This window comes from Halichoerus grypus, chromosome 3 (genome assembly GCF_964656455.1).
Source record: "Halichoerus grypus chromosome 3, mHalGry1.hap1.1, whole genome shotgun sequence".
NCBI classification, from domain to species: Eukaryota; Metazoa; Chordata; class Mammalia; order Carnivora; family Phocidae; genus Halichoerus; species Halichoerus grypus.
The window spans coordinates 178,529,575-178,542,860 of NC_135714.1; positions in this window are offsets into that span (position 1 = coordinate 178,529,575).

Consider the following 13,286-nt stretch of genomic DNA (forward strand, 5'->3'; position numbering starts at 1 on the left):
TCAATGGACAAAGAGGATGTATTTGGACAGTGCAAGCAAAGAAGATGGGAAGCAGACCCCAGAGCCAGCAGCCACTGCTTCTGAACATTATCTCAAACACACTTCAAACCATAATAGTAGCATTTATTGAGGACCTGCCACAGCCAGACACTCTGCTAAGAGCTTTATATTCACCTTCTCACTTACTATTCCCAGCAACCTAAAGCCATTATTTTCCCCAATCTTACAGAATAGGAAAGGGGGTAAAGAAGGATGAATTTGCTCATGTAAACATAATTAAATTTGTGGAGTCCATGTTGAACCCAGGCAATCTATTCCAGATTCCATAGTCCTAACCATTAAACAATATGGTCACTCTGTTTAGAACCCCATCCAGGTGAGGCTAATGACCCTGGGTGGTAAGACTTTGTCTGGAATTCTCATAAAAAACTACAAGCGCCTAACCACTTGATCAAGACTAGTTTGGTAGATTTCAGAGGAGGGTCCTTAAACATGAGACATAAATAGAGACTAAAACTACACTATGGCAAACAGGTAGAAGGAAGGGAAGACCTATTTCCCATACCCCCAGGCAGACCCCTTTGTCAGACCTGCAAGAGTGCACTGATGGGAAAGAACACCATTTGACCAAGGAGATTCTGGAGGGGAAGTGTGTTTGCTGATTTGGCCATTCTGAGACTACTCATCAGGCAGTATCTGCAGCCCATAAAGAAAGAATAGATACGGTGAGGAGGATTCCTCAAGCTGCAATATGCTCCAGCCTAAGCTAGTTCAGGCTATTGAAGTAGATGATATTTGCTGCCTTAGGTTATTTCTAAATGGCTGTGAAAACTGCTGAGAACCCTAACTCTAAAGTATAAGAGAAAACTTTGGAAGAGCATAAATAGGAACTCTGTAACTACTTCATCCTTAGTCAATAGATTCACTTGGGAACATTCTTTTTTTTGTTGTCAAGTCAAAAATAAAAGTAAATTTCATTCAGTGGCCAGTGCAGAATCCTCATGTTTCTTATATCTAAATGAGGCAAAGTTGGTATCTGGAATAGCCTGCAAGAAACCCAAGGAAAAGAAACCCAGAAACTCTTCATTAACTCCCTTCCCTTTAGCAGAGCAAGTGTCAACTCCCAAACCAGAGGCAAACTATGGTTTTGATGATGTGAGTGAAGCCATGGGAAGATAAGGGGGACAGGAGACACTGCGGACACAAAGGATGCCCCCAAATCAGGAAAAAACAGGCTACAGTATCTATAAAGACAGTATTGTTAGAAGGTCTCTGAAAAGGTTAGAGTAGAAGAAGCCAGGATAAAAGTTGGAAATGAGTACAGATATAGAGAGAAAGTTCTAGAAATAGGGATGTGTTACCTGGGAACAGGAGGGTTTAGCACAGAGAAATAAAACCAACAGTGCAAGGTGTACTTTTTTGGAGGGCCTGGGAGCATATTACCAGACAAAGTGGTTTCTAGTCACTGCTTTTTATATGCTTTTGTACCTATATACCATTTCATGCCCCTATTTTTCCACAAAAAATTCATATCCACTATAAACAAGTAAAAAATTATAGTTTAGCAAAAGAAAAGAGAACAACAACCATAATTAGCTCTGTGGAAATATTATTAATCTTTGAAATATTCATCCAGATTTTTCATATATGTATATTTTCAAAAACAGATCATAGTGTACATAATGGACTATAAATTGCTTTTCTCCCTTGGCATTATATTGTGCCAAAACATCCAGGAAAAGATAATTCTTATGTTACAACCATTCCAAAGCATAGAAATTGATGGACAAGTTCCCAGCTATAGGCCAGTGTCACCAACCAACACTATGATACAAAATACTAAAGTATTTGCAAATTAAATCTAGTAATACACCATGACAAGTTGGATTTATTGAAGAATATGTTTCTAACATTGGAAAATTAATCCATATAATTCACTAGATCAAATATTAAAGGAGGAGAAAGGCATGATCATCTCAGTGATAGATGTCACCCGTTCCTGATAAAAAAGAATAAATAATTAATGAAACCACTAGTCACTAGGAACAGAAAGAAAATCCTATAGCCTGAATGGGTATCTAGCAGAAACACTGAATTTAGTGGTAAAATATGAGAAGCATTTACAGTTAAGTTAGAGAGGGAAAGAGAGAGAAGGGTATTATGTATCAATGCTATATTCTAACATTTTCTTACTTTCTTTAAGGTTCTAACTAATGCAAAACACACAAGAAATAAGAGGAATGAATATTCACAAAGAAGAGATAGGACTGTCACCATTTGCTGACAGGGACATATAAGAATCATTCCCCACCTCCAAGAAAAAGATTAGAAAAGTTAAATATTTCAACAAAGTAGCTTATACATAAGATCAACCTACAAAATCAATTGCTTTCCTAAACACTGTCAAAAATTTTTAAATAAAATGAAAAAAATCATAGTTAAAATAGCAACCACTACTATGAACTACCTAGTAATAAATGTAATCATGAATGTATGTTTATGAAAAAAACATTTTTTGAAATATAAGACTTAAGTGATTTAAAAGATATAACAAGTTCTTGTATTGGAACATTCATTATAAAGATACTGTATGGTGACTAACATAATATAATAAAATTAAATTTTAAAAAAAAGATCATTTTCCTTTTGAAATTAAGCTATAAAGTTAATGTTTAATGAAGGTAACATTTTAGAAACATATATGTTTTTGGGGCACCTGGGTGGCTCAGTCGTTAAGGGTCTGCCTTCAGCTCAGGTCATGATCCCAGGGTCCTGGGATCCAGCCCCACATCACGCTCCCTGCTCAGTGGGAAGCCTGCTTCTCCCTCTCCCACTCCCCCTGCTTGTGTTCCCTCTCTCACTGTCTCTCTCTCTGTCAAATAAATAAATAAAATCTTAAAAAAAAAAAGCTTAATAAAAACATATATTTTTTTAATTCATCCAGAGGCCTCCATTGATTTGGAAAAAAATAGAATTTTAAAGCAGGATGCAAAGGGAAAGAAAGAGGCAATATTCAGATTTTGACTTTAAAAAATATAATTTTTTTTCAAAAATATTTTTTTCTTTTCTTTAAATTTTTTCTTTAAATTCAATTTAATTAACATATATTGTATTATTAGTTCCAGAGGTACAATTTAGTGATTCATCAGTTGCCTGCAACACAGAGTACTCATTACTTCAAGTGCCCTCCTTTAATGCCCATCACCCAATTACCGATTCCACAGCAAAGGATTTGTCTTGAAAGTCAAGGTTTGGAGGTACCTGGGTGGCTCAGTTGGTTAAGCGTCTCTCTTCAGCTCAGGTCATGATAACAGGGTCCTGGGATTGAGCCCTTTATCAGGCTCTATACTCAGCCGCTCTCTCTCTCAGCACCTACTTGTGCTCTCTCTCTCTCTCTCTGTCAAATAAATAAATAAAATCTTTAAAAAAAAGAGAAAAAAGAAAGTCAAGGTTTGTTGAGTGAGGAAAATAGTTTCTAGTTTTACAATCTCTCCTTTACATTTCAAGAGCTAAACTGATTGACCTAGATCATGAGGTTTACTATTATCATACTGTAGGCAGAATGTAACCTGCCAGGTAAGAAAGGTTCCCAAAAGATGGAAAGAAAAAGCATAGATCACTCCTCCTTTGGAGGAAGAAGAAAGATTTGAAAGAGAAGTATCTAACATAGAGATGTTGTCTGGATTCTTAAAAGGATATAAGGATCATAACAATATCAAGAAGAAAAAGGAAGGAAAAAAATGACACGTGTCTATAAGAAAGTAGGTAAAATAAAATTGAAAAAAAGAAAGTAGGTAAAATATACTTATAATATATTACATATATTATATATATAGACTTTAAAAGAATGAGAAAAACAAGTCAATCAATACAATCACATTTAGCTCAAAAATTATACCATGAACCTATTTCTGTGCCAATAAATATATGTCTACAACATCATGTCTAATAGCTGCATATTTTACATTATATAAACATGCCATACATACTTTTCTGTTGCTAGGTACTTAGTTTGTCTCATATTATAACTTTTATATCATAATAAACAATTTTAGACATAAATTGTAGTACACTTTTTTTTTTAAAGATTTTATTTATTTATTTGACAGAGAGAGAGATAGCGAGAGCAGGAACACAAGAAGAGGGAGTGGAAGAGGGAGAAGCAGGCTTCCCGCTAAGCAGGGAGCCCGATGCGGGGCTCGATCCCAGGACCCTGGGATCATGACCTGAGCTGAAGGCAGACGCTTAACGACTGAGCCACCCAGGCGCCCCTGTAGTACACTTTCTGATGTTTGTTGTGCAATAAGTTCCTTAGGATAAATTGGTAGAACTAGAATTATTGAGACAAAATGCAAGCAAAATATTAAGACTTTTGATATATATTGATAGGTGGCTCTCCAAGATGGTTCTATCAGCTGTGTGGTGAGCTTTGGGGCTAGTATTTTAAACAAAGAGAGGAGAGGTAGGTAAACTTGATTGGAATAATAACTGAAAAAATTGTGCCAAAAGGGTAAGAACAGATCCAGACATTCCTGATCAATTCTGTTGGTTGGTCTTCTACACAAAGTTTTTTTTTTTTTTTCTTTTCTTTAAATGTACTTAATCATAGTTGCTGCAGTGTATCAATAAGCCTCTTTTTCCAGATTAAAAAAAGTTTTCCCAGAATTAGCTTAGCATAGTGAAAGGTAAGAAGGCATAGAAGAAAGAACACTAGATTGAGGTAAGATTGTGGATTCATATCTGAGCCCTATTTTGTATTTGTATGAATTTGGGTAAGTCACTTAATTTCTCTTACTCTTTTTTTTTCTTTTTTGTATTTCAATTTTTTATTTAAATCCTAGTTAGTTAACATATATGGTAAAATTGGTTTCAGGTATAGAATTTAGTGACTCATCACTTACATATAACACCCAGTCCTCATCACAACAAGTACCCTCCTTAATACCCATCACCCATTTGCCCATTCCCCATCCACCTCCCTCTATGGACCCTCAGTTTGTTCTTTATAGTTAAGAGTCTCACGGTTTGCTTCCCTTTCTTTTTTTTTTTTTTCCTTTCCCCTATGTTAATCTGTTTTGTTTCTTAAGTTCCACATGAGTGAAATAATTTTGTCTTTCTCTAACTTATTTTGCTTAGCAAGATATACTCTAGCTCCATCCATGTCGTTGCAAATGGCAAGATTTCATTCTTTTTGTTGGCTGAGTAATATTCCTCTGTGTGTGTGTGTGTGTGTGTGTGTGTGTGTGTGTGTGTATACCACAACTTCTTTATCCATTCATCAGTCGATGGACATTTGGTTTCTTTCTATAATTTGGCTATTGTTGGTAATGCTGCTATAAAAATCAGATGCATGTGCCCCTTTGAATTAGTATTTTTTGGTGTCCTTTGGGTAAATACCTAGTAATGCAACTGCTGGGTTCTATTTTTAACTTTTTGAGGAACCTACATACCATTTTCCAGAATGGCTGCACTAGTTTGCATCCCCACCAACAGTGCAAGAAGGTTCCCTTTTCTCCACATCACTACACCTGTTGTTTCCTGTGTTACTGATTTTAGCCACTCTAACAGGTGTAAGGTGGTATCTCATCGTGGTTTTGATTTGTATTTCTCTGATGATGAGTGATGTTGAGCATCTTTTCACGTGTCTGTTAGTCATCTGGATGTCTTCTTTGGAAAAATGTCTGTTCATGTCTTCTGCCCATTTCTTAACTGGATTACTTATTTTTTGGGTGTTGAGTTTGATAAGTTCTTTATAGATTTTGGGTACTAACCCTTTATCAGATATGTCATTTTCAAATATCTTCTCCCATTCCCATAGGTTGCCTTTTAGTTTTGTTGATTGACTTGTTTGCTGTGCAGAATCTTTTTATCTGGATTAAGTCCCAATAGTTCATTTTTGCTTTTGTTTCCCTTGCCTCCAGAGATGTGTCTAGTAAGAAGTTGCTATGGCTGAGGTCAAAGAGGTTGCTGCCTGTTCTCTCCTCTAGGATTTTGATGATTTCCTATTTCACATTTAGGTCTTTCATCCACTTTGAATTTATTTTTGTGTGTGGCATAAGAAAGTGGTCCAGTTTTATTCTTCTGCATGCTGCTGTCCAGTTTTCCCAACACCATTTGTTGACACTTTTTTCCATAGGATATTTTTTCCTGCTTTGTTGAAGATTAGTCGACCATATAGTTGTGGGTCCATTTCTGGGCCTCTATTCTGTTCCATTGATCTATGTGTCTGTTTTTGTGCCAGTACCATACTGTCATGATGATTACAGCTTTGTAATATACCTTGAAGTTGGGAATTGGGATGCCTCCAGGTCTGTTTTTCTTTTTCAAGATTGCTTTGGCTAGTTGAGGTCTTTTGTGGTTCCATACAAATTTTAGGATTATTTTAGCTCTGTGAAAAATGCTGGTCATATTTTGATAAGGATTGCATTAAATGTGTAGATTGTTTGAGTAGTATGGACATTTAAAAAATATTTGTTCTTCCAACCCAAGAGCATGGAATGTTTTTCCATTTCTTTGTGTCTTCCTCAATTTCTTTCATAAGTGTTCTATAGTTTTCAGAGTACATATCTTTTACCTCTTTGTTTAGGTATATTCCTAAGTATCTTATGGGTTTTTTTGTGCAATTGTAAATAAGATCAATTCCTTGATTTCTTTTTCTGCTGCTTACTTATTTGTGCATAGAATGCAACAGATTTCTCTATGTTGATTTTATATCCTGCCACTTTGCTGAATTTGTATATCAGTTCCAGTAATTTTTGGTGGAGTCTTTCAGGTTTTCTACATAGAGTATCATGTCATCTGCGAATAGCAAAAGTTGGACTTCTTCCTTGCTGATTGGGATGCTTTTTATTTCTTTTTGTTTTCTGATTGTTGAGACTAGGACTTCCAGTACTATGTGAAATAACCATGGTAAGAGTGGACATCCCTGTCTTGTTCCTGACTGTAGAGGAAAAGCTCTCAGTTTCTCCCAATTGAGGATGATATTAGCTGTGGGTCTTTCATATATAGCCTCTATGACGTTGAGGTATGTTCCCTCTATCCCTACTTTGTTGAGGATCATTTTTTATTTTATTTTTTTGAGGAATTTTTTTATTATTAGAGAGAGAAAGGAGAGAGAGCGTGTGAGCAGGGGGAGGGAGAGAAAATCTCAAGCAGACTCTGTCCTGATCACGCAGAGCCCAATGTGGGGTTCAATCTCACCACCCAGAGATTATGACCTGAGCTGAAATCAAGAGTTGGACACTCAATCAACTGAGCCGTCGAGGAGCCCCAAGGGTCATTTTTAAAATATAAAGTAAGAATAATACCTTTGGTTGTTGTAGAGGTAAAATCACATATGTGAAAGGACCTGGAACAGTGCCTGACACCAAAGACAGTAAATTTTTATTTCACTTTCCTTCCTAGAGAGCAAAAAGATAAATGAGTTTTATTCAAATAAAATTAACTACTTTATTTGTTGGACACTACACATGAGGAAATGTGTTGGATAAAAACCAGGATGGGGCTTGAGTTCTGGAGACACTTTGCTGGGATACTACATCTCTGTCACTAACTTTCTATATGATTTTTAGCAAATTGTCAGCTCTTCCTGAGATGCATTGTTTTTACCTATAATGAGGAAATGTGTTCTGAATCAAAGATCTAGACCTAAGGCTAATTTTGTATGTATGCACATTTTTTCGAGAAGTAAGGTCCAAAGCTGTCAATAGAATTTCAAAGAGATCTATGTGCAGTAATAGATAGTGATATTCTAGAATCTAGATGGTCTCTAAAATTTCGTCTGTATCTAACACTCTCATTCTCATCAAACTCATAATTGACTGTTCCTTTTGGTTCAATATTAGTCATTAATATGTTATGAAGCAGTGTAATGTTTTAGTGGTGATTTTTCAGCCAGAATTTGTAGGTTCTTTCTTGGCCTCTGTGCATCCCTGCAGTTTTCTCACAGCCACTGGGAAAATGGTATGGCCCCAGCATTGCTACACCACAGGTTCTGATTACCTGAGCAGTTTCCTAGACTTATTATCCTCCTCATCCTACTTGGTTCATTTTTTTTTTTTTTTTAAGAAAATGTTCTCTCTCTAGGCTAATTCACCAGAGAACAAATTTAATTAATAGGTGGCAACATATTGCAACTCTCACTGCCAAGATACATGATTAAGAAGAGAGCCTGCAGGCTTCCAGATCTTTTGATTGTTTTTATTTCAAGCTTCTTAAAATGCACAAGATCATATTGAGAACAATGTCAGATTATAACTTTACCATGATAAATATGAATATCTGTGAATATTAAAAAGCAAACTGAAGAAAAAATACTAGATGTAAATGATTGTTAGTAAGCAATATATTTATTTGCAATGAAAATTATAGTGTTAAATGAATGCATCATGGGCTCAGAGAAGTAAAATATTTATTCTGTTAATATTTATCAAGAGTCAACAGTGTGCTATTTATCAAGAGTCAACAGTGTGCTATGCAAGGGATGTAAAGGATAGAATGTTGAACTTGAATCCTCCCTCCAGGAAAATAATTTATCAGGACATGCAAGAATACAATATATGTTTGCAAATAACTATAATGCAAGATTATAATACAAGTGTTATGTTCCAACTCAATATGGATAGATCAACTGCCAAAGCTGTCAGTGGTCAGAAAGAAAACTTTAAAATGGGGGAAAGAAAGATCTCATACAGAAGTTAGCCATCAAGGTGAATTTTGATTCATAGGCTGGGTTTGAACACATGAAATATTGGTATAGACATTCAAACAGAGGCAATGGAATGGACAAAGCAAAGAGGTAAATCTGAGGGGTTTGAGAACTCTTCAGGACATGCACTTTAATCTCTCAGTATATTTCTTAATTTCTTGAATCTAAGATACATAAATGGGAGTACTAAGAAACACAATAAGAGAGCAAGCCTGTACTAAATTGGGGAGGACCTTGAATGAAAAACTAGTTTTTATTTCATCTATAGGCTCTGAGGAAACATGGATGATTTTTAAATAGGGAAGTGATATGATCTGAGTTTACGTGAGGAAGATTAATTTTTGGCAGTATATATTGTGGAAACTAACTGGGAAAACAAGAAACTAAGCAAAGATAATGATGTCAGTAATCCAAAGAGGGAGAAGAGAAAGAAGAGAAACTATCATGCTCAAATCAGTCATTTTTTTTAAAGATTTTATTTATTTATTTGACAGAGAGACACAGCGAGAGAGGGAACACAAGCAGGGGGAGTGGGAGAGAGCAGGGACCCTGATGTGAGGCTCAATCCCAGGATGCTGGGATCATGACCTGAGCCGAAGGCAGATGCTTAATGACTGAGCCACTCAGGCACCCAAATCAGTCATTAAAAAAAATTTTTTTTCAACAGTATGAAGGCTCTGGAGGAAGTGGGGGAGAAAATGCCACAGATCTGAGTCTGGGTGGATACTGGAGCTACAGAAACAGGACACTCAAAATCAGTAAGGAGAATAAGACAGGGTTTGGATGGGAAGCTATATAAACTGAGGAATGGAGATGAAAAAGCCTGAAAAAAATTCACAGAGACTCAGTGACCTATGTGACAATAATCAGCAGTCTAACATATATATTATTGGAGTCCAAAAAAGACATAGCACATACCCTCCCCTGGAGAAAGAAAAAAAAATTTGAAGAAATAATGGCCAAGAAAGTGTAAAGTTTTTTGAAAACTATAAACCAACAGCTCCAAGAAGTTCAACAAACCCCAAGGAAGATAATCACATCAATATTCAAGTTGCTAGAAATAGGAGCTAAAGATTAAATATTCACAACAGCCAGAGGAAAGAAGAGACTTTACAATAAGACATAGTAAAATGAAACAAATAAGGGAAATTTGCAGACTACTCATCAGAAATAATACAAGCTAGAAAAAATGGAACAATATTTTTAAAGCACTGAAAGAGCAAAGTTATTCATCTAGAACTCTATAGCCTCCCAAAATGAAGGTGAAATATCACATTGTGCATATTAAATCCATAAGTGTGGCAAGTGCAGGCCAAGTGTGGACACTTATCTCCAGTCGGGTGGGAGGATAGAGAGGAGTACATGAATGGGATGGTGGGATTGCTAGAAGCAAAGAAAAACATAACAAAACAAACAAAAAAACCCAACTTGATGAAAGGAACAATGGCTAACAAAGAGCTAAGTTTAGCCCAGATGAGAATCTCAGTCAGAAAAAGATGGTTCTCAGAGTAAGAATAATGCCATTATGAGAGTGAAGGTCAATTACTGAGGAAAGGAAATCCTCATGTTCTTAGGGTACAATGCAGAAGGCTCAGGGGCTATTGACAGGTGTTTTTCCTCAAGATTACCTAGTTCAATCACTTTAAATAACAGGGGATACAGTGACTTTCCCTTTTTAAAAAGATCATAGTAAATTGGATTTGTAAACATTTAGAAAATTACTTTTAAATTGATGAAGTTTGCTGTGGGTTGACCCAGGGTCTGATACCATCTGAGGCTGGTCACAGGGAGTCATATTTGCTTTCTCTATTACTTTCATCAGATGATAATTGCTTTTTTTTTTCTTTAATGCTCCATATTTCTTTTTGAGAACTTGAATAGTTCCTGAATCTCCAGATTACTACTGAAAAACATAAATTCCAGTAGGCAAAGGCCCTGACCTTTCATTCTAGCAGTGATATTACCAAAAGGCTCTAAAGGCAGGCTTTTCTAAACAGGGTGGAGGTAGCCTTGCAAGCAGTTGTCACATGATAATTTCTTTTATTTTTTTATAAGGAACTATCGATTTCTTCTAGTTCTTTTTTAATGTTTTTTTAAATTTTTTTATTGTTATATTAATCACCATACATTACATCATTAGTTTTTGATGTAGTGTTTCATGATTCATTGTTTGTGCATAACACCCAGTGCTCCATGCAGAACATGCCCTCTTTAATACCCATCACCAGGCTAACCCATCCTCCCACCCCCCTCCCCTTTAGAACCCTCAGTTTGTTTTTCAGAGTCCACAGTCTCTCATGGTTCATCTCCCCCTCCGATTTCCCCCCTTCATTCTTCCCCTCCTGCTATCTTCTTCTTCTTTTTTTTTTCTTAACATATATTGCCTTATTTGTTTCAGAGGTACAGATCTCTGATTCAACAGTCTTACACAACTCACAGCACTCACCATAGCACATACCCTCCCCAATGTCTATCACCCAGCCACCCCATCCCTCCCACCCCCCACCACTCCAGCAACCCTCAGTTTGTTTCCTGAGATTAAGAATTCCTCATATCAGTGAGGTCATATGATACATGTCTTTCTCTGTTTGACTTATTTCGCTCAGCATAATACCCTCCAGTTCCATCCACGTTGTTGCAAATGGCAAGATCTCATTCCTTTTGATGGCAGCATAATATTCCATTGTATATATATACCACCTCTTCTTTATCCATTCATCTGTCGATGGACGTCTTGGCTCTTTCCACAGTTTGGCTATTGTGGACATTGCTGCTATAAACAGCGGGGTGCACGTACCCCTTCGGATCCCTACGTTTGTATCTTTGGGGTAAATACCCAGTAGTGCAATTGCTGGATCATATGGTAGCTCTATTTTCAACTTTTTGAGGAACCTCCATACTGTTTTCCAGAGTGGTTGCACCAGCTTGCATTCCCACCAACAGTGTAGAAGGGTTCCCCTTTCTCTGTATCCCCGCCAACATCTGTCATTTCCTGACTTGTTAATTTTAGCCATTCTGACTGGTGTGAGGTGGTATCTCATTGAGGATTTGATTTGGATTTCCCTGATGCCAAGCCATGTTGAGCACTTTTTCATGTGTCTGTTGACCATTTGTATGTCTTCTTTGGAAAAATGTCTGTTCATGTCTTCTGCCCATTTCTTGATTGGATCATTTGTTCTTTGGGTGTTGACTTTGGTAAGTTCCTTATAGATTTTGGATACTAGCCCATTATCTGATATGTCATTTGCAAATATCTTCTCCCATTCTGTCGGTTGTCTTTTGGTTTTGTTGACTGTTTCCTTTGCTTTGCAAAAGCTTTTTAGCTTGATGAAGTCCCAGTAGTTCATTTTTGCCCTTGCTTCCCTTGCCTTTGGCTGTGTTTCTAGGAAGAAGTTGCTGCGGCTGAGGTCGAAGAGGTTGCTGCCTATGTTCTCCTTTAGGATTTTGATGGACTCCTGTCTCACATTGAGGTCTTTCAACCATTTGGAGTCTATTTTTGTGTGTGGTGTAAGGAAATGGTCCAGTTTCATTCTTCTGCATGTGGCTGTCCAATTTTCCCAACACCATTTGTTGAAGAGACTGTCTTTTTTCCATTGGACATTCTTTCCTGCTTTGTTGAAGATTAGTTGGCCATAGAGTTGAGGTTCCATTTCTGGGCTCTCTATTCTGTTCCATTGATCTGTGTGTCTGTTTTTGTGCCAGTACCATACTGTCTTGATGATGACAGCTTTGTAATAGAGCTGGAAGTCCGGAATTGTGATGCCACCAGCTTTGCTTTTCTTTTTCAACATTCCTCTGGCTATTGGGGGTCTTTTCTGATTCCATACAAATTTTAGGATTATTTATTCCATTTCTTTGAAAAAAGTGGATGGTATTTTGATGGGGATTGCTTTGAATGTGTAGATTGCTCTAGGGAGCATTGACATCTTCACAATATTTGTTCTTCCAATCCATGAGCATGGAACGTTTTTCCATTTCTTTGTGTCTTCCTCAATTTCTTTCATGAGTATTTTATAATTTTCTGAGTACAGATCCTTTGCCTCTTTGGTTAGATTTATTCCTAGGTATCTGATGGTTTTGGGTGCAATTGTAAATGGGATCGACTCCTTAATTTCTCTTTCTTCTGTCTTGTTGTTGGTGTATAGGAATGCCACTGACTTCTGTGCATTGATTTTATATGCTGCCACTTGACTGAATTCCTGTATGAGTTCTAGCAGTTTTGGGGTGGAGTCTTTTGGGTTTTCCACATAAAGTACCATATCATCTGCAAAGAGTAAGAGTTTGACTTCTTCTTTGCCGATTTGGATGCCTTTGATTTCTTTTTGTTGTCTGATTGCTGTGGCTAGGACTTCCAATACTATGTTGAATAGCAGTGGTGATAGTGGACATCCCTGCCGCGTTCCTGACCTTAGGGGGAAAGCTCTCAGTTTTTCCCCATTGAGAATGATATTCGCTGTAGGTTTTTCATAGATGGCTTTTATGATATTGAGGTATGTATCTTCTATCCCTATACTCTGAAGAGTTTTGATCAAGAAAGAATGCTGTACTTTGTCAAATGCTTTTTCTGCATCTACTGAGA